Genomic DNA, 24448 nt, shown 5'->3' on the forward strand with positions numbered 1-24448 from the left:
TACTATGTTAGAGTTGGAGCCTTCCCTTTTTTATTTAAACAAAAAAGGGTAATTGCTGTGGAATAATCTTTTTGTACACTGTGAATATGTGTCACTCTGATTGGTTTAATAAAAATCTGAATGGCCAATAGCTAGGCAGGATTTGGGGGGCAGAGAGAATGTGGAGAAGAAGGGCAGAGTCCCAAGGAGACGCGGAGGAAGCATGACATGTAGGAGATGAGGTAACAAGCCATGAAAGACATGACCACACGTAAATAAATAGAAATGGGTTAATTTAAGTTATAAGAGCTAGTAGAAACAAGCCTAGGCTATCAGCCAAGCTTTTGTAATTAATAATAAGTCTCCATGTGATTATTTGGGAGCTGGCTGGTGGGACAAAGGAAAACTCACTACAACTTTCAGCTATATATTCAAGTTGATTAGACCTGGCTGGGCGTCTGTCTAGTTGTCATTCAGTTGCGTCTCAGATTTCTAGTTCCTCCAACTTCCAAATGCTCTCAGCTTGTTTTGCCTCTACTTACTCTGATCTTCGATTTTTACCCTCGAGTGGATTCTAGGACCCTTGAGGATTAGACCCTACTGTGTGGGAAGTGATAGGGTCGTTTTTGTTTTTTTTTTTTTTAAACCAAAGTGATTGTTTTATCTAATTGGAATACTACAGAACTCTTCCCGTGGATATCTTTGAATACTTGCCCTGTGCCAGCCAGGCAGTTCTGGAAACTAGAGATACACTAACGATTAAAATTAGCGAAGTTTTACAGAGAAATTACACCCTATACTTCAGAGAGACAAATAGGGGTCAGTATAACAGGCCATACAATTAAGTATCTCCACAGACAGGACACCCCAGCACACTCCCATCTTCCAATCTACCAATCCAGTAATTGCTGACAGGATTCATTAAAAAAAAAAAAAAAAAAAAAAAAAATGAGGCTCAGACTGTGGGTGAAAATAATTCAGCAATTAATGTAGAGGTAAGAATGTGATCATAGCTGCTGGCTTGACTAAATACATCCCTTCTTGAGGTCTTCAAAGCCGTGAAAGAGATTTGTCCTTTGCTGCATTTTCTAATATGCATGTCACACCTTAGACCAAAGCAACAAAGTCAATACGTCAGACTGCAATATCCAAAACTGTGAATAAAGAACTTTTTCCCACATGTTGATCTACTTCAGTTATTTAATACAGTGTTTGAAAGCTGATTAACATAATTTGTATGTTATCAACACAACCAGTTGATGGGTGTGAGGGAACATACACATTCTCTTGTCCACCTGTTTATAATACTTCAATGTGATGGGCCAGTTTTCTTGATAAACTCTACTAAATGTGATCTGGGAAGAATACAGCACTTTCAGCTGAATTACACCAGCTCACCCGAGTCACGGTCCTTCCCAATACACACCATAATCATTGTGACTTACCAGGATAAGAAAACAAAATTTGTAGGAAATTGTAATTAAAAAATTATAGTAGAACAAATACAAAGTACAGAAAACATAATCAAATGTAAAGATCATGTTTTGAAACTTTAAGCAGGGCGGTGGTGGCACACGCCTTTAATCCCAGCACTCAGATCTCTGTGAGTTCGAGGCCAGCCTGGTCTCCAAAGCGAGTTCCAAGAAAGGCACAAAGCTACACAGAGAAACTCTGTCTCGAAAAACCAAAACCAAAACCAAAAAAAAAAAAAAAAAAAAAAACAGAAACTTTAAGATACACTGTTGCTTATATTATAGGAATTAAGTAGGAACTTACAGTAATAAAAATACAAAAATCAACTAACATTTTCTCAAAGTACACATAAACTCCATTCCATGATAGGCCCCATAAGAATGATAAGTTATAAGTTGTTTCTAATAGATATATCCCAGTTTAATCGAGATATATTTAATTGCAGCCAATGTTCTCCAGTGTCTGATAACTGCTACTTCTCTCCAATATGGGGAAAGCCCCACTACCTGCATAATGCCCAGGCCACTTCCCATTAGCGCAATATATCGACTCTAATCTACCCTAGGGCTAAGATACACCATCAGGAGCCCTAGGCCAGCCATCTGGGAACCATCTGTACATGCAGAGCACATGTCCTTTAAAAACAGACAGGCAGTGTTGACTTGTTTTCTGTGTATCAACTTACTTCGACATGGATCCCAGAGTGCAAGCTCATGCCATGGCTATGTTCCCGCTGATGGGGAAGCCAGAGGCATTTATGGAAAGCACCACTGAACTGTGTCAATAAGGCCTCTGTGAGCACTTGTGTTATCTGACAACTGGCATCTTTTCCAAGTGTACAATTACTGCAAAACTCTTCAAATCGAACATAAATCTGATGTCTGATGCTTCCATTGCAAGAACAAATAAACAGTGGTCTCCCTTCTCTCCATCCCAGGTACACACCCCAACATCTGCACATTGCAGGGGAAGATTCCTCCAACTTTTGCCAAGACATGGAGTTTACCAATGCCTTTTAGCATCATAGACCCCACCAGAAGATAACATAATCATTCCTTTCTCTGAGCATTCCTTTCTTTTGGTCATAATGAATTACTCTCACGCCTGTTTTATAAATCTTATTGATACATTCTACCTCAAGTCTTTGTGGAGGAAGAAGCATAAAAAAAAAATAAAATTGTAATGGAGGTTGTAGTTAACTGATAAAACGGTATCATAGTCAAGTATCGTTTCTTTTAGGTTCGTTTTTACATCTTACTTGTGTGTGTACAAGGGCCCTAGTGTGGAGGTCAGAAGACAACTTGCTTCTTCTACCACATGGGCTCTGGTAATCAAACTCAACCAGCAAGCACCTTTACCTGATGAGACCTAAAGAATGTTTTCTTTGGTGAGGCCTCTTTTTGTTCTAAGTTTTCTGGTATATAGCTCTTTTGTTAATCACAATGCTTTTCTACTTTATGATATGAATTTATGGGGGGAAAATGTCCTTTGAGGCCAAATGTCTGGTGAGACTGGATGGCCAGCATTTGTCTGTCATTAGTCCCTGTGAGAGTCCTGATGTTCCCACTCTCACTGAGTCACATGGGTCACCATGGATACCTCAGCCTCTACCCTTAGCCTACAGCAAAGTAGCGGCAGATGTTGAACCACACTCAGGACTTGTACCATTCTCTGTCCTTTATAAATTATGCTGGTTAAACAGTTCAGATAGCATCACCGTGGTTTGTGAAGGATTAAAAGGTATGTTCCAGGAAACACCTCAGATACTAAGCATCAGCAATGAACCTGAATTTACCCTCTGAAGTAGCATGGTGTGGACAAGCATTGTGCAATGTTATATTTCATGTAATGAGAGTGAAGAGCTTTTTCTTCCAACTTTACCCTAACCAAAACGGGGTTTCAAGAACTAACCTGAAAAAAAAAAGCTACAGGTAGAACTGATTTGAGGAGTTCCCTGAATAACGTGTGCTTAAATTCTGGGCAAAGTATACAAAACAGTGTCATCATTAAACTATCATTTCTAAAGGAAGTGATGTGTTTTCTAAATTTGTTACAGCTGCTACACTTCTCATCAACACACAGCTTTGAATTCTAAACTTCAGAAAAAATAAGTGGTTACAATAGAATTATACCCTTCTGCCTACCTCAGTTTTTCCATTAAAATATTCATTTAAAAGTGATTTATTAGCCGGGCGGTGGTGGCGCACGCCTTTAATCCCAGCACTCGGGAGGCAGAGCCAGGCGGATCTCTGTGAGTTCGAGGCCAGCCTGGGCTACCAAGTGAGTCCCAGGAAAGGCGCAAAGCTACACAGAGAAACCCTGTCTCGAAAAAAATCAAAAAAAAAAAAAAGTGATTTATTTGTTTCTGAAAATACAGAGGTAAACTTGTGATTGAAAATCAGGAGTGTCTCTTATCTCTTATCTCCCAGTAGACAAGGCGAATACTCAGTTACAAAATGTAGTACATCCGCTGTTATTTTCTCTTCTCCTCTCGGCTCTCCTTAGGCATCCATCATTAACGATATTCATTAATGAGATCCAGTAAGCACATCATTAACTATTTGCTGTAAAGCAGACATCTGAACTGGGGTGAAGGGTGTTCATGGATCCTCCTGCCCTGATGGCAGACTCAGCCACGTGTTCTCTTTGTTTGTGTTGCAGAATAATTGTTTAACTATGTAAAGATGTGTTGCTGGTTCATCTTGCCTGACTAAGGCACCTGATTGGTTTAATAAAAAGCTGAACGGCCAATAGCTAGGCAGAAGAGGGATAGGCAGGACTGATGGGCAGAGCAAAAAGGAGGACCACCCTGCTAGCAGCCAACCAGCCAGACATGGAGGAAGCAGAAAAGCAGGATGGGCAGTAAGTACATAGGTGAGGTAAACGAGCCTCAGAGCAGCACATAGATTAATAGAAATGGGTTAATTTAAAAAAAGAAAAAAGAGCTAGCTAGAAACTAGCCTAAGCTAAGGACAAGCATTCATAATGAGTAATAAGTCTCCATGTCATGTTTTGGGGGTTGGTGGTCCAAGCCTGCTACAACATGTGTGTATATATAAGGGCTTATAAGTTTATATGAGTTTTCTTACATAAAGGAATTATCTTTCTCATCATACAGTAAATTCTTATGCATACTTTAGGTTATTTCTAGATTATCTGTTCAGAGTCCCATCTAATACCAATTACTTTGATTACAGTGAGCCCATATTATATTCTAATCTTTATCCTTCCTCCACACTGTAGCTAGAGGTATGAGCATAAAGTATGGCTGCTTTCTCCAATTGGCTTCGTTGGCTTTCCAGTGCCAGCTGAATAGAGTCCAGGCACTTTAGCACACGTGGCCACGGCTACCATCTACAGCCCTGGCTTCCTTCTCTCTGGCTGCTCTTACTGCTCTTCCTTTACATGCTAGGACCATCAGTCTATTAGGAGCCCACCCAATATAATCTAGTGTTTATGGTGGTATTTTATTTGTACTGAAATGTGATTTTAATTGTATGTTAATAAAGTTGCCCGGAGGTCAGAGCTATTAGAGCCATAGCAAGAGCATGGCAGTGGTGGCGCACACCTTTAATCCCAGCACTTGGTAGACAGAGCTAGGTAAGTCTCTGTGTGTTCAGGGATACAGCCAGCATTGGAGACACACGTCTTTAAGACCTGGAGGGCGGTACTTACAGGCAGTGACGAGGCAGTCATGTGTTTGGGTTTACAACCAATGAGAAGGCAGAACAGAAAGACTATATGAAGACAGACACACAGGAAGTAGGTCTCTTTCGGAGAGCTAGGACCACCGCTGGAGGAAGGGTAAGGTTTTAGCTCTGAGCTCTGACCTCTTGGCTTTGTCTTCTACATTGGTTCTGTGTTTCTTATTTAATAAGACAGTTGGTTTTCATGTCTTGACTATAAAATCCAAAGTTACTTTTTTCCCCGTCATTGATACCCTTTGCATTTGTTGGGCTGAATTCATCCATCTCATTATGTGTATCTGCCTCTACTTTAGACTAAAATCCGGGTCTTATTCAATTAATACAGTGTAAACTTAATGAACACGTAATGGAAATTCAATTAATTTTCCTCAAACTCTTAAAACTATAGCAATGATCTCCCAAAATTGTGGAAAGAAAATACAAGGGCTCACATTCATATTCACCTAGATATATGAAGTAAACTGAGATTATTTTCTATGTTCAGTATGCAGATTCTAGAAGAGTATGTTGGCTCATGCCCGTGATCCCAGCACTCGAGAGACTGAGTCGGGGGGATTGCTCTGAGATTATGGCCAGTCTGGATTACATTATGAATTCCACACCACAGTGAGACCACATCTCAGCATACACATGCTGATTCTACTAGCATTCTCACTTCGACCATACATGACTGTGTGTTGGGAGGATGTAGGTGGGGCATATTTTGAGAGAAATTCGGGGGTTCAGAAAACAGAGAGATTAATAACTCCAACTTTTTGTCTGGTTAAGCCCAGCCAAAAGAATTTTTAAACTATAGTGTATAAACTAAAATAACCCAAAATTGAGGAATTGCTTAAACATTACTAAAGCACCATGCATCAAGGACAATTCTGGTGCATACTTAAAAATTATCAGAGGTTTTTAGGCTAGGCATGGTGACATATGCTTGTCTTGGATTGCTTTGTATTGCTGTGATGGACATCAACACCAAAAGCAATTTGTCGAGGAAGGGGTTTATTTCCTCTTACATGTCCAATCACAGACCATTATGAAGGGAAGTCGGGGCAGAAACTCAAGCAAGAACCTGGAGGCAGGAGCTGATGCAGAGACCATGGAGGAATACTGCTTACTGGCTTGCCCCCCATGGTTTTCTCAGCCTGCTTTCTTATAGAACCCAGGACCACAGCAAATGCATAGCACTGCCCACTGTATGCTGTGCCCTCCCATACTGGTTATTAATCAAGGACAGACATGCCTGCAGGCCAATCTGATGGAGGCATTTTCTCAATAGAGGTGCCTTCCTCCAAGATGATCCTAACTCGTGTAAGGTTTTTGTGACCAGCACATTGCCTGTAAGTCAGGCAACATGAGCAGCTGAGACATGAGACTTGAGTGTTTGAGAGCAGCCTGGCTTACATTGTGAGTTCCAGGCCAATCTGGACTACATTGTGAGACTTCATCTAAAAGGGCATGAGGACAGAGGTGTCCCAGCAGTGTTTAAGCCATTCATATACTCTGGACTATTGTAAACTATATAATATCATTTTAAATTCATTTAAGTTGACTCATAGACCAAATATGAATTAGCGCTGACAACATCATGTCCGAGGAACTCCAATTTTCTCTTCAAATACCTTGGTATGTTTACCCACACATAGATAAAGGATATCAGTAGAACCTTTTGTTTTGTTTTGTTGATACAGGGTCTCTCTCTGTAGCCTGGGCTGGCCTGGAATTTACTATGTAATCCAAGCTAGCCTTGAACTTACGGCAATCCTTCTGAACCAACCTCTCAAATGCAGTTCACAATACATCAGTTGTATCATGAAATAAAAACTGTTCTACACAAAAGATCAACCCCCAAAACAATATTTTGATATGTAGATATGGACCTATCTCTGAAAATAGCTCGAGCTTAACCAGACATTGTCTTAGCATACTGATCAATGAAGCTATCACAGTTAGCAAGACAACGTTTGCTTCATCACTTAAAACTCCTTGGTGTAGGACTTATAGGGTGCATAAACACTACTATAGAGAAGTATGTAACAAATAAATCATTGAAAGATAGATGAGAAGATACGCAGACAGATGACAAGCAGATTGAATAGCCTCAAAACCCAATGAGTATACAAATAAAATATAGAAACCCCTTCTGGGCATGTTCATTGTGTCAGGAAAGTAGGGTACCACATGGGAATGGCCTGGAGATTTATTACCAATGGGGTGGAATTCCTTCCCCTTGTAGCACCCTGCCTCCTCTCCCACACTCACCTGACACACTGGTATACCCATGTGTAACAGTTCACATGAATGAAAACTTCCAGAAAGTAAAGGAACCATTCACTGATGCACTGAAGATAAAAGGAATTTCCTTACAGGGAATTAAGCTACAAGCAACAATGGAAGGGAATCAAGAGAGAAGAATAGAGGAAAGTAAACAGAATAAAACAAAAAACTGATGAGGAAGAACTGGTCCATCCCAAAGGAATCAGGTCATTCAGGACATAAAAGCAACCCTAATTTGTTCCCGAATTACTCGAGAAATTCTCCTACATTGGCAGCCATTGTTCATGTCTACTTTCTACAAAAGATAAAAACAAAAGGTTAAGGAAAAGCCTTCAGTTATGAATTCATAATCAAATGAGTTGACAACCCAGACCAAAATAAAATTGACAATAACCCAAGCAAAAAAGGAAAATTGTAGATTCACTGGTTGATGAACCCAAATTGAGTTAATGAAGGACGCAGGCCAAAGTAACTAGGAGCATAAGCTGCCGTTTAGTGGTACATCTGTAAACACAGCAACCACACAACACTTTCATCAGCCAATCAACTTTTACTATTGATTTTTAATGTATTTCTTTTTTGCTTTGTCAACTTTAGTTGATAAGGTAAGAATCTTTAATATTAAATCTTCTCTCTCCCTTTTTTTTTTTTTTTTTTTTGGTTTTTTCGAGACAGGGTTTCTCTGTGTAGCTTTGCGCCTTTCCTGGAACTCACTTGGTAGCCCAGGCTGGCCTCGAACTCACAAAGATCCGCCTGCTTCTACCTCCCGAGTGCTGGGATTAAAGGCGTGCACCACCACCGCCCGGCCCTAAATCTTCTCTCTTAACATTACTGTGCACTGTAATTTATTTTTCTCTACTTGCAAGTGTATACATTCAGAAAAAAAAGAACCAGTTATCAATTACTAAATATGGGCTTTACATGCATTAGCTAATTGAATACCTGTAGTAGCTTCATGTTGTAAATGCTGCCATCCTTATTTGGGACTGGAAAACGTACATTATACAGCTTCTCCACGAGCACGCAGCAGAGACAAAGTACAAATCTCCAAATCACTGTATGGCACTATATGGTCTAACACCAAGCCTGAGCTGCACTGATCAGTGATGCCTCCCCATATGGTTAAATGTGGCCGTGAATTCTGGTTGTTCCCAAACACATTTAGTGCTTCAAGGAGACTTAGCCTTAAGTGAGTCCAGACACACAATGTAAGGACAAATATAAACGAGACCAAGAGGTTCCTCCCTGCTCAGAATAAGACGATGCTTGCTTCCCCTTTCTCCTTACTTCCAGTGTTTCCTTCTTTCCTAAGGCGTGTAAGTCTTAGTAAATCTTAAATAAATCTTCTGCAAGTCTCAAGACTCAGAATAGTTCCCAAAGACTGGGGAGTGATCTTGGGACCACAAACATCAAAAGAGAGCCGCCCTAAGTCCTAGTCTCAAGCAGAGGGTAAGAGCTCCAACTATCAAAACTTCCTTGGTCATAAAGATAGTTTTTCTGTAGACCAGTGGCTCCCAACCTTCCTAATGCTGTGACCCTCTAATACAGTTCCTCATGTTGTGATGACCGCCAACCATAGAGTTATTTTTGTTGCCACTCCCTACCTGTAATTTTGCTACTGTTATGAATTGTGATGTAAATGTCTGTGTTTTCCAATGTTCTTAGGCGACTCTTGTGAGTCATTTGAGCCCCTCAAAGGGGTTGTGACCCACAGGTTGAAAACCACTGCTCTAGATAAAGCCAATAAGTTATCATAGATAGTCACCACTATTAACAGGTGCACTCATTACTTTTCTTATCTATTTGATAAAATATTCTTCAGAAACAAGGGAGGGAAGGTTTATTTTGGCTCAAGGCTCGGGTGTGTTTCAGTTCATCGCGGCAGGGAAGAAATGATAGTGGGAACAGTTATACCCTAGTAGGGGGAGCATGAGACAGCAAGTCTTTATGTAACACATTCCAGTCAGCAGAGAACCCAAGATAAAACCAAAGCAGGAGTAACTATCAAAGACCTGCCTCTAGGGGCCATCTTCCGCCAGCCAGGCCCACCTCCTACAGGCCACCATTTGAGGACACAGGAGCCTGTCAGAGCATTTAAGCCATGTCATCAGGTGAAGTTCAGAAGAACTCTGCATGATGAAATGGGTTCTGTCTGCAGGTCTAGAGAAGGGGGGAAGATTCCTCTACATCTACAACCGCTTAACAAATGGCCCATAATACACATCACCACGGTGTAACTTCAAGCTTCCTCAACAGAGCTCTTGCCTATCTTTATTGCCTTTGTGACAAGACTTTTTCAGTCGCGATATTTGATTTTTAATTCTATTTCCTTGACAAAGAGGCCAAAACTGTACAATGGAAAAAAGAAAGCATCTTCAACAAATGGTGCTGGCATAACTGGATATCAACGTGTAGAAGGCTGCAAATAGATCCATATCTGTCACCGTACACAAAACTTAGGTCCAAGTGGATCATAGACCTCAACATAAATCCAGCTAATTCTGAACCTGATAGAAGAGAAAGTAGGAAGTAGTCTTGAACGCATTGGCATAGGAGATCACTTCCTAAATATAACACCAGTAGCTCAGACACTGAGAGAAACAATCAATCAATGGGACCTCTTGAAACTGAGAAGCTTTTGTAGAGCAAAGGATACGGTCAACAAGGCAAAGCGACAGCCTACAGAATGGGAAAAGGTCTTCACCAACTCCACATCTGACAGAGGACTGATATCCAGAATATATAAGGAACTCAAGAAATTAGACGTAATTCTATTTCCCCAACAATAATGAATATGAATTTTTCTTAAACACAGAACTAACAAAGGACAAACTTATGGAAAGATGGATTCATGTTTCCAGTTCTCAGATGCACTATGCTATGTGGAGTTTAGATGTCACGGTCTTAAATCACCAGTTTTATGATCCCAATATTCACTCTTTCCTCATAATCACTAAGGAACCTTCTCTAAAGACAACAAAAATAATTTTTATTTCTCTATGAGTTACTCTATTTTATCATGTTTTCCTTCAACCTAAAGGAAGCAGTAGTAACCTGCTTAATGGTATGAAGGAAAAAGTCATTGAAAAAATAAATTCACTATACATACATGTATAGTTGTGGGTATATATAGTGTGTATGTATAGTATATCTACTACCTATAGTATATATTCATACTTTGATGAGCCAACCAGATTACTTCTTCAGCACTGAGCCCAGATGCTAGGCATGTTGACTGTGGTCAGCTGACTCCCTTCCCAGACACTGCCATTAGATAAACAGTGCCCTCTTGTCCACAGTCAAGTCTCTTCCAAAGGAACAACTTAAAATCCAATGAGTGGGGATGAACATAGAAGGCCACAAAAGATTGTTTAAAATGCCTGATGCCAAGGAGCAACTCTGAAGGGCCATTCCAGGCTTGGCTAAGGCTCCAGTGCAACCACAGGACCCGTCAACTTCGTCTGGCCAGTCCCGAGTCCCCTACTCCTCTTGAGTGCTGTTCCCAGGACCAGGTGCCAAGAACAATAAAAGGTTTCCTGCATGCAAAGGTCACAGTCTGTTTCCTGAGGAACCCAACTCGCAACACTCACCAGGATGAAATTTCTTTCTAAATGTCAGGCAGTTATATATTTCCTGCAATGTGATACTGAAACGTGACAACTATGAACCAGTGTTCCCTCATATCATTTTACGGACACGAAAGTCATATTTAGTGAAGGCTTCAACTATCCCATATAGTGTCCTTTTAGTGAAACAGCAACAGCCCTCCTGAATGTGCAGAGCTCTGGGGCTACAGGACTAAAGGAACAAGGGCTGGCTATCAGCCTGCTCCCTCCTTTGGCACCACGGCACATGATGGACTGTCTTTGCTATAAAAGATCCACCGTGGGCACCAAGGCAACAATCGCCCAACACTCACGAAAACTGCAGTTGCTAGAAGATAGTGCAATGATAATTCAACAAATGTTCATATACAGGTACTCGAAACAGTAGGAAGAGACATCCTATAGAAATGGGTAATATTGGCTGGGCGGCGGTGGCGCACGCCTTTAATCCCAACACTCGGGAGGCAGAGCCAGGCAGATCTCTGTGAGTTCGAGGCCAGCCTGGTCTACAGAGTGAGATCCAGGACAGGCACCAAAACTACACAGAGAAACCCTGTTCAAAAAAAAGGAAGGAAGGAAGGGAGGAAAGAAGGGAGGGAGGGAGGGAGGGAGGGAGGGAGGGAGGAAGGAAGGAAAGTGTAATATTGCCAAAGTACCTAAAAGTATGAGAAGTATGAACTAAGAAAGTTATAACACCCAGGAAAATACCTCATGCATCAAATTGAAGGATGAGATAAAAGTGGAAAGATACTAGAAAACAGCCAAGTCAGTGGTCAAGAGGTGAGAGCAGTTGGCGTGAAAGGAAAAACTGAAGCAAACACTGTGTCCTAAGCCTTTGGGTAAACAATAATGTTCTTAGTAATGACTCTCCCAGTGAAGTCTTGCTTTTACGCATACTATATGTGGCATGTAGTAGATTTATTGTCTGTAAGGAAATATCTGATAATATACAGTTCAAAGAATCCTGAAGGTAAGATGTTCCTAAACATAAGGTCTTTCCTTAAAGAGAAATTGGAATCATGTATATAATTATTCAAGCCATGGCTTCTAAATGAATGAATAAAGAATCAGTAATGCTGTGGGGTATGAAATAAACATTCAAAAATCAATAGTATTTATATATACCAAAAACAACCTACCCTTTAAATATTAAAAACACAATCCCATTTATAATAGCAGAAAAATATTTAGAAGCAAACTTAACCAAAACAAGTATATAAATTGAAAGCCCTAAGACAATAATTAAAGAAACTGAAGATGACATAAAGGGAAAAAATCCTGTATTTATGGGTTATAATAATTAATATAGTTAATATAATTCATACTGCCTAAAGCAATATTCAGATTCAAACTGACCACTATAAAAATAACAATGGAATTTTTCAAAGAAATAGAAAAAATCCTAAAATTCATATGAACACACACACAAGGAAAAATAACAAATGGTTGAAGCTATCTTCAGTGACTCACACACACACTGGGGAGGAGAGAGAGAATGCTCTGTAGGCATCACCCTCTGGTTTCAAACTATCTATATTACAAGCTGTATAATCAAAATATCATGATGACATTGACATAAAAACAGACACAAAGACCAGTGGAATGGGATAAAAAGACCATAAATCAGCTTGCATGTTTTATGATCAATTGACTTTCAACAAAGAAATCAAGAACCTGCAAATAGCATTGAAAGGATACTCCCCTCAATAAATGGTGTTAAGAAAACTGAAGGATGAAATTGATCTCTCACACTATGTATAAAAATCAACTAAAACTTATTAAATACTTAAACATAAGACCTGAAACTCTAAAAGTACTAGGGGAAAACCCCCATGCCATTGATCTGGTCGATAGTTTATTGGTCATGATCCTGAAACTACAAATTAGGAAAGCAAAAGTTGACAGATGGGTTCACCCAAACCAAAAGGGAACAAGAGACAATTATAAAGTGGGAGAAAATGCTCACTTGTGACCCATACACCTAATAAGCAAATATCAAAAATACACAAGCAACTCAAGGAAAGTAACCCAATTTTAAAATGCCTAAAGGACTTGAACAGACACTTCTCCAAAAAAGACACGTGAATAGCAAACAGATCAATGAAAAGTACCCAATCATCCAGCAAATGTAAATTAAAATCACAAGGTATCACCACTTTTAGAATGATGAACATTAAAAAAATGTGGTGCTGAGGCTTGATCCTAGGTTTTCAGGAGACTAAGGCAGAGGGTTACTTGGATCCAGGAGGCTGAGATGAGCCTAGGCAAAAAGAGAGTCTCACAAAGGAGAGAATAAAGAGGAGGAGGAGGAGGAAGAGGAGGAGGGATGTAATTTTGAACTGGGGTATAGCTCGGTAGTAGAGCCAGTAGATTCAACCCCTAGTGAGTGATTGGGAGGCTGGAATCTGACACTGTTGATGGGCATGGGAATTAGTACAGATACTTCGGCTAACAGTATGAAAACGCTCTTAAAAACTTCTTGGTATATACTCAGGGGGATTGAAATCTGTATCTCTGCAGCATTATTCTCAACATTAGAGATATGAAAGGATATTAAGTGTCTGTCAGTGAATAGAGAAAGGTGGTATATATACATAATATTATACTGTTCAGCCTTGTAGAAGCAAGGAAAGCCCACTATTTGTAACAAATTAAATGAACCTGAGAGACATTATACTCATGTGGAATCTAAAAAAGTAGATATTTGAGAAACATAGAGTGGTATCACCAGAGGCTGGAGAAGGAAGTGGGAAAGAAGATGTTAGAGTACATTTCCTTTAGACATGAGAAATAAGCTTAGTAATGTATTACACATTTGAAACACACAGTTTCAGATAGCATACATCTGAAAACTGCTTCAAAGTAAGTTCAGATTCAGAAATAAGTATATTGATGAGCTTAATGTATTTATTCTAGGATATTGTAGTCCACAAGTAAAGTTATTTGTCCATTTAAAAAAAAAAAGCAATCACTGGCATCTGAGATGCTAGAAAACTAACCAATGAGCTTAGACTAACCCTGAACCAGGCCTCCAGAGTTCGGAGAATGGAAGGCGCAAGATGAAAGACAATCTTCATATAAACTACAAACAGGAAAACCATTCTGGAGAAATCAATCAAATTCTACACTTTATATACCCATTGGGGGAAAATGGTTCTCTGGAAATAATAAACTATTCCTCACTCTCAGTCCAAAAAAAGTGATACAGGGGTTAGGACAGCTGTTGTCTAGCCAGGCCTAGACTTTCTCAATTCCTGAGTCTCCTAGTTTATACCTTATAGGGGGGAAGGGGTGGTATTCTAATTATACTGAAATGTGATTTTGATTGTATGTTAATAAATAAAGTTGCCCGGGGGGTCAGAGCTATTAGAGCCATAGACAGAGTGTGGCGGTGGTGGCACACGCCTTTAATCCCATAGATCTCTGTGTGTTCAGGGATACAGATAGCATTGGAGACATATGCCTTTAAGACCTAGGGGGCTGTACATTCAGACAGTGACGAGGCAGTCACGTGTTTGGGTTTACAACCAATGAGAAGGCAGAATGTCTATGAAACGACTTACACACAGGAAATAGCTCTCTTTCGGGAAGCTGGGACACTGCAGGAGGAAGGGTGAGATTTTAGCTCTGAGCTCTGACCTCTCGGCTTTCTCTTTTACATTGGTTCTGTGTTTCTTATTTAATAAGACGTTGGTTACATCTACATCTGATGCCCAACGTGACAAGAATCCATTAAAAACCGCTTAGCTTGGCGGCAGGTCCGCTTTCCCGCAAGGGCGGCAGGCCGGGCAGCCGGCTTCCTAGTCCGAGCGGCGACCCCCTAGTCCAAGCGGCGGCTTCCTAGCCTGGGCCTAGGTTTGCTTGGCCTCAGGCCGGACTAACTGTGAGCTGCTTGCTTAAAGCCTGCTTGCTTAAAGGCAGGGCTACAAACAACTCAGAGTTGCCCTGCCGAACAGGGCCCTGCCTGTAAAGCCAACGCACGTGGTTGGAGCTTAAGAGAGCCAGACCCAAGCACAAGAGGGAACACGTGGCTGGATTTAAGCTTTAGCCAGCTACGCTTTCTTGTGCGTTCTCTCTCTCTCTCTCTCTCTCTCTCTCTCTCTCTCTCTCTCTCTCTCTCTCTGGATTTACACCTTGGACACTAGGTGGCTGTTTTGAAAATCCCCTCGGATTTCTACTGTTCTACGCAGATTTGGTAAGTCACAACATATCAGATATTTTAAAGGAAACTATTTAAAAGAGAATTTTTTTCCACATTTAAAAAAAATGGGTTTTATGTGTACATTGGAAGAAAATTGGGTTTTGTTCGAAATTTTAGGCAGTCTGACAATGGAACAACTATATGAGAAGATTGGTATTGGTGGAATTATGCAGTTTATCACTATGCTAATCCTCATTTTAATATTTAAAAAGATAGTCAATTTAAGTGCCAGGATAACAGCTTTACAAAACTTTGTTAAACTGTAAAAATTCAGACAGAAGAAATTAACAGTGAAGTTGTTTCAAATTTGGATCATAAGGTTACAGAAAGAAAGCCTGTTTTCACACAGTCACCCTTAATTTATTCTGTAACCGTACAGCAGATGCCTGATCAAATGGCTACACAAAATATTTGGGCTCCAATTGAAATGTTGGATTTAAAAAGGTTTAAGGAAGCAACAGTATCTTATGGCATGCATTCCCCATATGTAAAGCAAATGTTAAACTCTTGGTCAACATATAATAGGATTGTACCACAGGACTGGCGGGACCTTACACAAGCTGTTCTGGAACCCAGTCAGAGACTTCAATTTCTGACCTGGTTTAAGGATGAGGCTAAAAACATAGAAAAGCAATGGAGGGATAAAGGAATACAAGTTTGCCAGGATCAGCTTATTGGAGAAGGCCAATATGCTTCAATACAAACACAATGTTTATATGATGTCCAAACCCTAATTTTATGTCGAACGGCAGCCTTGAATGCATGGGACAGAGTTGAGGAACCAGGAAAAAAATCTGAGTCATTTACAAAGGTTATGCAAGGCCCAAAAGAGTCTTTTACAGATTTTTTACAAAGACTGGCTTCAGCAGTAAAGAGAATGGTCTCAGATTCAGAAGCTAGTAAGGCAATAATTGAATCTTTGGCCTTTGAGAATGCGAATGCAGCATGCAAAAGAATAATTAGGCCATTAAGGGCAAGATCTGCACCTTTGGAAGATTGGATTACAGACACAGTTAATGTTGAAGCTGATGAGCATGATGATATGTGGGTAGGAGAAGCAATTTCAAAAGGTTTGAGAAATGTTAGATGTTTTGGATGTGGAAAGCAAGGACATTTGAAAAGGGACTGTAGACAGGTCATTCCTAGAAACAATGTTTCTTTAAGGAACAATGGCAACAGAATGCCCCTTCCTTCTGGAGTATGCAGAAGGTGTGGTAAGGGAAAACACTGGACCAACAAATGTAGATCAACAAAGGACAGACAGGGTAATCCTTTGCCTCAGTCTTCAGGAAACTCCCAGAGGGGCCTCGCGCAGGCCCCCGTTGCAAATCCAGTTTAAACCTTTCCTGCAGCCATAGAGAAAATCCCTGCTCTGAGCGATTAAATAACCAAATGCCTATTGGAATAAATCATGCTGCTCAGGATGATGAAACAGAGAGAATAGAAAATTCAGGACAAAACATAAAGAACATTTTTTGGCAAACTTCTATTAATGAACAAAGACCAAAATTAACGATAAAAATAAATGGTGTTTTGTTGTCTGGTCTGGTAGACACAGGTGCGGACGTTACCATAATTGCACCAGAATTTTGGCATCCAACTTGGCCTCTTCAGGAGGTAAACGTTCAACTGTTAGGAATTGGGACATTATCTCAGGTGAAACAGAGTGCAAGATGGCTCGAATGTATAGGTCCAGAAGGACAGAGAGGAAAATTAAAACCATATGTGGCTAACATAACTATGAACCTGTGGGGTCGAGACTTGTTGCAACAATGGAAAACTCAGATTAACATCCCTCCAATCTCAGAAACAAATCATACACTAGCACATGTTACTGAGAGAAATATTAGAAGATATTGTTCTAATGAGTGGTCACCAGCCATCCATATTATACAAGAACAGGGCACAATAACTGATGATCTTCCAAAGACACCAACAGCTCTACCTTTAAAATGGTTAACAGACAAGCCTGTATGGGTCCAGAAATGGCCTTTAACAACAGAGAAACTCCAAGCTTTAGAAGAGCTGGTAGAAGAACAGTTAAATGCTCAGCATATTGAAGAATCAACCAGCCCTTGGAATTCTCCTGTATTTGTTATTAAAAAGAAATCTGGTAAATGGAGAATGGTAACAGACCTTAGAGCAATTAACAAAGTAATTCAGCCAATGGGCTCTCTACAATCTGGGATGCCTTTGCCTACTCTGTTACCAAAAGGATGGCCTCTCATAGTTATTGATTTAAAAGACTGTTTCTTTTCAATACCCTTACAAGAAAAAGACAGAGAAAGATTTGCTTTTACAGTGCCTACTTATAATAATTCTCAACCGGTTAAAAGATTTCAGTGGAGGGTCCTCCCACAGGGAATGTTGAATAGCCCAACTCTGTGCCAATATTTTGTACAACAGCCATTGGAAGTGATACATAAAAAATTTCCTAAATCTATAATTTATCATCATATGGATGATATTTTACTAGCTGACTCAAATGCAGATACTTAGAAAGAATGTTTGAAGAAGTAAAGAAAATTTTGCCTTGCAAAATTACAAATTGCTCCTGAAAAGATACAAAGAAGAGATTCTATTAATTATTTAGGATATAAAATAGAGCTACAAAAAATTAGACCCCAAAAGGTGCAAATTCGGAGAGATAGACTACAGACTCTTAATGACTTTCAAAGATTATTTGGAGACATTTCTCATCTACGAACTATTGTTGGGGTAAAAAATGATGAACTGACTAATTTGTTCAAAACCTTAGAAGGTGACAAGGACTTAAATAGCCCAAGAGAATTATCACCTGAAGCTGAGAAAGAATTGGCCTTGGTAGAAAAGAAAGTGCATGAAGGACACGTGGATCGTATTGATCCAAAGCTGGATTGCATTTTGGTTATTTTACCTTCTAGGCGTTCTCCTACTGGAATATTAATGCAGAGGGAAGATATTATATTGGAATGGAAATACCAAATAAACCAGATAAAAAATTAAAAACTTATGTGGAAAAAATCTCTGACTTGATTTGCAAAGGAAAATTGAGACTTTGTCAATTAGCAGGCATAGACCCAGCAGAAATTGTCGTACCATTAACTAAGGAGGACATTGAAAAATCATGGACAGAAAGTGAACCTTGGCAAAGAGCTTGCAGTAATTTTTTGGGAGAAATTAACAGCAAATATCCCAAAATCGATAGAATTGATCTTATAAAGAGAGCTGATTGGATCTTGCCTCGAATTGTACGGCAAAAACCCATATCTGGAGTTCGTACATTTTATACAGATGCCAACAAAGAAGGAAAGGCGGGTTACAAATCAGAAAATTTAAGTAAAGTGGTTCAAAGTCCGTATAATTCAGTTCAAAAATCAGAATTGTATGTTATTCTGTTGGTATTAATGGATTTTTAGAACCTCTCAACATAGTAACTGACTCTCAGTATGCTGAAAGAGTGGTGTTACATATTGAGACTGCAGAATTTATCCCTGCTGCTTCAGAATTAACTTCACTATTTATTCAATTACAAGATACAATCAGGAAAAGGAATCATCCTTTATATATAAAACTCATTCGATCCCATACTGGTCTGCCAGGCCCTCTAGCACAAGGCAATGATGAGATTGATAAATTATTGATAGGAAATGTGCTAGAAGCCTCAGAATTTCATAAAAATCATCATGTCAATAGTAAAGGCTTAAAAAAAGGACTTTTCCATAACCTGGCAACAAGCCAAAGAAATAGTAAAGAAATGTCCTACTTGTTCCTTCTATAATCAAACTCCTCCTCTTCTTACAGTTCATAACTAAAGTGGGTTTTTTTTTTGTAGTTAAATATATCCTTAAGAAACTTCTAGGAGCTGTGGAGCAAGAAGGATGGTGTCTGGTCCCATAGGCCAGCTGTGCGCCATAACTGTCTGATGTCTAAAGGAGAAAAGGTCAAGTGATGGGGATCACACAGCGGGGTGAGGGGTCACTGGCTAATACGTTACCGTATTCTAAAATAATTCTGGAGTTCCTACCTTGCACTAGGCAGCAGGCTGTTTCAACCTCTCTGTGTGTCTGTTCCTCCCCTCTCAGCAGGATCTAGCCATAGAACTCAGGCTGACCTGAACTCAGGAGCCTCTTGTCTCCCCATCCCAAGGGTCAGGATCATGGATATTTGCTGCCACATTCAGCTCTATGGTGTGTCCTACTCACGTGTCCATCCAGACTCATGATAAAAAAAGCAAAATCAATTTTTACAATGAATTTTCCAGTAAGTCTGATATGCTCTCGTCTTAGTCATTTCTATAACGCCCTCTGCAAAAGTCAGTACCATGTTTCCCATAGAGGAATCTGACTTGGCCCCTTTGCTTCCTACAACCTCTGCTTCTCATCTCTTCTCTTTCAAACACCCAATCATCGCAGAAAAAAAAAAAAAAAGACACCGAATAATCCCCCCAGAAAAAAAGTTGGCACATCTGGTAACAAGAGAAATTTTTTTAAAAAGGAAGCAGAGACATCTTTTTTTTTTTTTTTTTTTTTTTTAAAGATTTATTTATTTATTATGTATACAGTGTTCTGTGTGCATGTATACCCACATACCAGAAGAGGGCGCCAGATCTCATTATAGATGGTTGTGAGCCACCATGTGGTTGCTGGGAATTGAACTCAGGACCTCTGGAAGAACAAGCAAGTGCTCTTAACCTCTGAGCCATCTCTCCAGCCCCGCAGAGACATCTTTTAAATGTGTCTTTTTATGGGGTTTCTACCTACCAAACTAAATCACTCTTTGGTCTGAGCTCCTTCTGGTACCTGGCACCTCTTACACGGCTACACTGAGTGTGCGTCTATGCACACGTGCGTACACACACACACACACACACACACACACACACACACACACACACACACACCTACATAGCTGTCTTGCCCACTGTCATGAACTTCTAATACCTCTTACTACCAAAACAAGAACCAGGCACATTGATCATTAACATATCCCACTGCCATAGCAGAGGTTAGCCCACAAGACATATTAAATGGTCACTTTGTTCTGTAAGTTTTGTTTTGTTGTGGTTTTTGTTGTTTGGGGGGAGTTTTTGTTTGTTTGTTAAGACAGGGTTTCTCTGTGTAACAGTACTTGCTGTCCCAGAACTCACTCTGTAGTCCAGGCTGGCCTCGAACTCACAGAGATCCACCTGCCTCTGCCTCCCGAGAGCTGGGATTAAAGTCGTGCACCACCACAGCCCAGCCTCATCCTGTAAATTCTGAAAACATCCAAAGGAATACCAAGGAGAATGTGATATAAAGAATAACTAGGAGTCAGAATATGGAACTAGGAAAGTTACGAGGCGGTAAGGGAGAAACTTGTCAGCAGGGGAAGACAAGCAAGGAGCGTGGTCTAGGTAAGTCCTGGAGGGGAGGGAAATGCGCCCTAGTTTGCATAGTTTGTGTCTCCCGAAGGTCTGTGGGTTGAAATTTACTCACCATTGTGAGGGACAGTGGAGGTTTGAGTAAGAATGCCCCCATAGGTTCGTGTATTTGAATGTGTGGTCATCAGAGGGTGGCGCTACTCAGGAGGATTGGGAAGAGGGGCCTTGGTGAAGGAAGTGTGTCACTGGGGGGGGGGTGAGCCTTCAAAAGCCTAAGCCAAGCCCAGTGGCTTTCTCCCTTCCTGCTGCCTGAGGATCCAGATGTGGAACTCAGCTCCTTCTCCAGCACCATGTCTGCGGGCATGCAGCTGTGCTCCCTGCCGTGATAGTCAACTAAACGTCTGAAACTGTAAGCAAGCCCCAATTAAATACTTCCTTTCTATGAGTTTCTGTGATCATGGTGTCTCTTCACAGGACAGTGGGGACTGGATCCAAATAGTTTTAAAGGGCGGGTTTGGGAAGATAATTGGGATTAGATAACCATCAAGGTGGATGACCATGATTGAATACGAGTAGCTTTATGAAGAGAGGGAGTAGAGGACAGACAGACAGACACACACACACACACCACACACACACACACACACACACACACACACACACACACACACACACTACTGCCCCTTGCTGTGTGATGTCCTGCACCACCTCAGGATTCTCTCCCTGCAAGATTGCCATAACCAGATGCAGCATTTGACCTTGGACCTCCAAAACCATAACTCAAAATAGAACTCTTTCATTATTTCACTAAATTACCTGTGTTATTTGTTAGCAACAAAAAACAGACTAAGACACACCAACTATGGTCTGAACAGACTGATGGGAAAAAATGAAAAGCATTTGGATCCTAGGAGAAACTGAAACAAGTGAGATACTAGGTTTGTAAATTGCAATATATTATTCTTGGTATGTATACGTGCATGTTTGTGCATACATGTATGTGCATACACCTGTGGAACATGAAGGCCAGAATCCAAATCGGGGTGTTTTGCCCAATTGTTCTTTACCTTACTGTCTGAGACAGCCTCCCATGAAGCCTGAAGTTTGCAGCTCCAGCTAACCTGGCTGGCCAGCAGGCCCCAGGGATTCTTTTTTTTTTTTTTTTTAAAGATTTATTATATATACAGTGTTCTGCCTGCATGTATCCCTGCATGTCAGAAGAGGACACCAGATCTCATTACAGATGGTTGTGAGCCACCATGTGGTTGCTGGGAATTGAACTCAGGACCTTTGGAAGAGCAGCCAGTGCTCTCTCCAGCCCAACCCAGGATTCTTATGTCTCTGTGTCTCTATTCTGAGATTACCGAATGTCCTGGGTTTTATGTGAGTGCTGGGGGTGCATGCTGAGATTTTCATGCTAGAAAGGCAAGCCCTCCACCAACTGAGCCATCTGCCCAGTCCCGATATACAGTGCTATTTATCACACAGTTTAACTTTGTCAATGCCATCTCTAATATCTAAAACTTGTCGTGTGTGTTGAGGTAACAAGTACAGTTTTCACTTGAGCTGTTTTCTTCTCCTAATTCAACAATGTGTTTCCAGCCACTAACTCTCCAAATCTCTTCTGGGCTGAGGATGTTAGCTTTTCCTTGCTGTGACAAAATACCTAAACTACAAAGAATGATCGATTTGACTCAGCTTCAGATATCTCAGTCCTTGGTCTCTTGGCCCCAGCATTGTGGGCCAACCACAGGCAAGACACAGGATGGAGAACATGTCTGGAGGTAAGCTCTTCGCCTCGTAGTCGCAGGAAACCACCAAGAAGAGGGCAGGCTCCCGATATCCACTTATGGGCACGTCCCTAACCACCTGACTTCCTTCCCTGAGGACCCTCTGCCTAAATTTCCCTTCACCTCCTGTGCTCTGCCAGCTGGGAACCAACCTGCGACACACGAGCTTTGGTGGACAGTCAAGATCCAAATCCTAACAGATTACCTTTGTAAGTTTGCCACTGATTAGATAAACTTAGTTATCTTCAATAGCTCTAATTTGCGAAGGTCCCCAGAATAAAATTGTAACTCCTTATTTCTAAATATATAAACAACAGAGAAGAATGTACGGTGCAAAGGAGCCAAAGAGAATTAAGTCTTGAAAAGTGCACCCAACCCTCACTGACAATGTGACAAGAGTCACTTCTGCCTAAGACTCAAGTTCCAGCAGGAAAGAGACAGGAAGACAAAGAAGGGCAAAGCGGTGGCTGACACGATGCCTCAGAGGGGAATGGCACTGTCACCAGGCCAGACCACCTGAGATCGATCCTGGGCCCACACAGTAGAGAGAGAGAACCAACTTCCACAAGCTGTCCTCTGGCCTCCCTGTAAACACACAGGAGAGAGAGAGAGAGAGAGAGAGAGAGAGAGAGGGAGGGAGGGAGGGAGGGAGGGAGGGAGGGAGGGAGGGAGGGAGGGAGGGAGGGAGACTTAAATTTTTTAATGAGATTTTTAACAGAAACCCCGGGTATGGTGGGCACACTCCTGTAATTGCAGCAATCAAGGACTGAAGCAGGAGAATTACCATGAGTTACAGGCCAGCCTAGGCTATATAGTTCTAGGCCAGATGGGCCACAATATGAAACCCTGTCTGATCAAAAACAAAAACAAAAAACAAACAAAAAAAAGATTTTATAAGACCATACTGAGAACTTTTCCTCAATTTCTCCCCAGAACATCATTCCAGTCTTAAATATGACCTTTCTTGGCCCTGCCACTGTATGCCATGATGTTATCTACATTCCCACGGCGTTTGATTGTAGTTCATGGATCTTTTATCTTATTTCACTTGTATCTTATTTATTGTAAGCATATTTAGATATAATTACTATTTGTACAAATTGGTCTTTTCTCCCCTTCTAACATATTTATTGAGATGCTGTCTTATATTACCCAGACTGGTCTCAAACTGTGAGCTCAAGAGATCCCCCTGTCTCAGCCTCACAGGTAACTGGAAATACAGACACAAACCACCCTATCTGGCCTCTTCTACCTTCAGAATGCTTTGAGGACTAATGTTTGAATTTTACCTTCTAGTAGCACATCCCATTAGGTGCTAAGTATAAAAATTCTACATTTGTCTACTAAATTGTATCATATAATTTTGTGTGATTTAGCCCAGTTTTTTAAAGTTGTTTTTGGATTAAAAAGTAAAGAGAAACTAAACAGAGAAGTGTGGCACTGTTCCTAACACTAATACAGTCCTTGGGACACAGCTACCGCTCCCTCTCAATTTTGATCATTATGCCGGGCCAAATACCTCCTGTGACAAGTACCTCTTTTCAGAAGATGCAACCTTCAAAAGTTAACTGCTTTTACTAGGTAGGAAAGAGAAAGACTTAGGCAGAAAAGAAGTATTATCTACTCAGATCCCTCAATACTACTGGGGGTGGGAGAATTTCCAAAGGTCAATTCTAGAATATGCATTTAAAATCTAAATACATTTCTATTTTCCTTTTCCACAGAAACTAAAACCAGAGAAAATAAGTTTTAATTGTGCCCAGAAATGTATGACAACTTTTAGGACGCTTCATCTAAAATTAACAAAAGTTGTTTCTCATCTGTGATGAATAACTAAGCTTTTTTGATAATTTTTTGATAACTAATCTTTGCATATATTACCATTAATATCGTTGCTGCTTATTTTGAGGACAAATTTTACAGTTCAGAGTACACAGGTTATCACAGATGCAACTTCTAACACTGGCTGATGCTGACGGCTTAAAAACACCGCCAATCCGGTAAGATGGAGAACTCGGGGTGCAGACGCCTAGGGTTAAATTTGCTATAGCTTTAGACCTTGACACCAGGGGAATCTACCAGGA

This window comes from Peromyscus leucopus, chromosome 13 (genome assembly GCF_004664715.2).
Source record: "Peromyscus leucopus breed LL Stock chromosome 13, UCI_PerLeu_2.1, whole genome shotgun sequence".
Lineage (NCBI taxonomy): Eukaryota > Metazoa > Chordata > Mammalia > Rodentia > Cricetidae > Peromyscus > Peromyscus leucopus.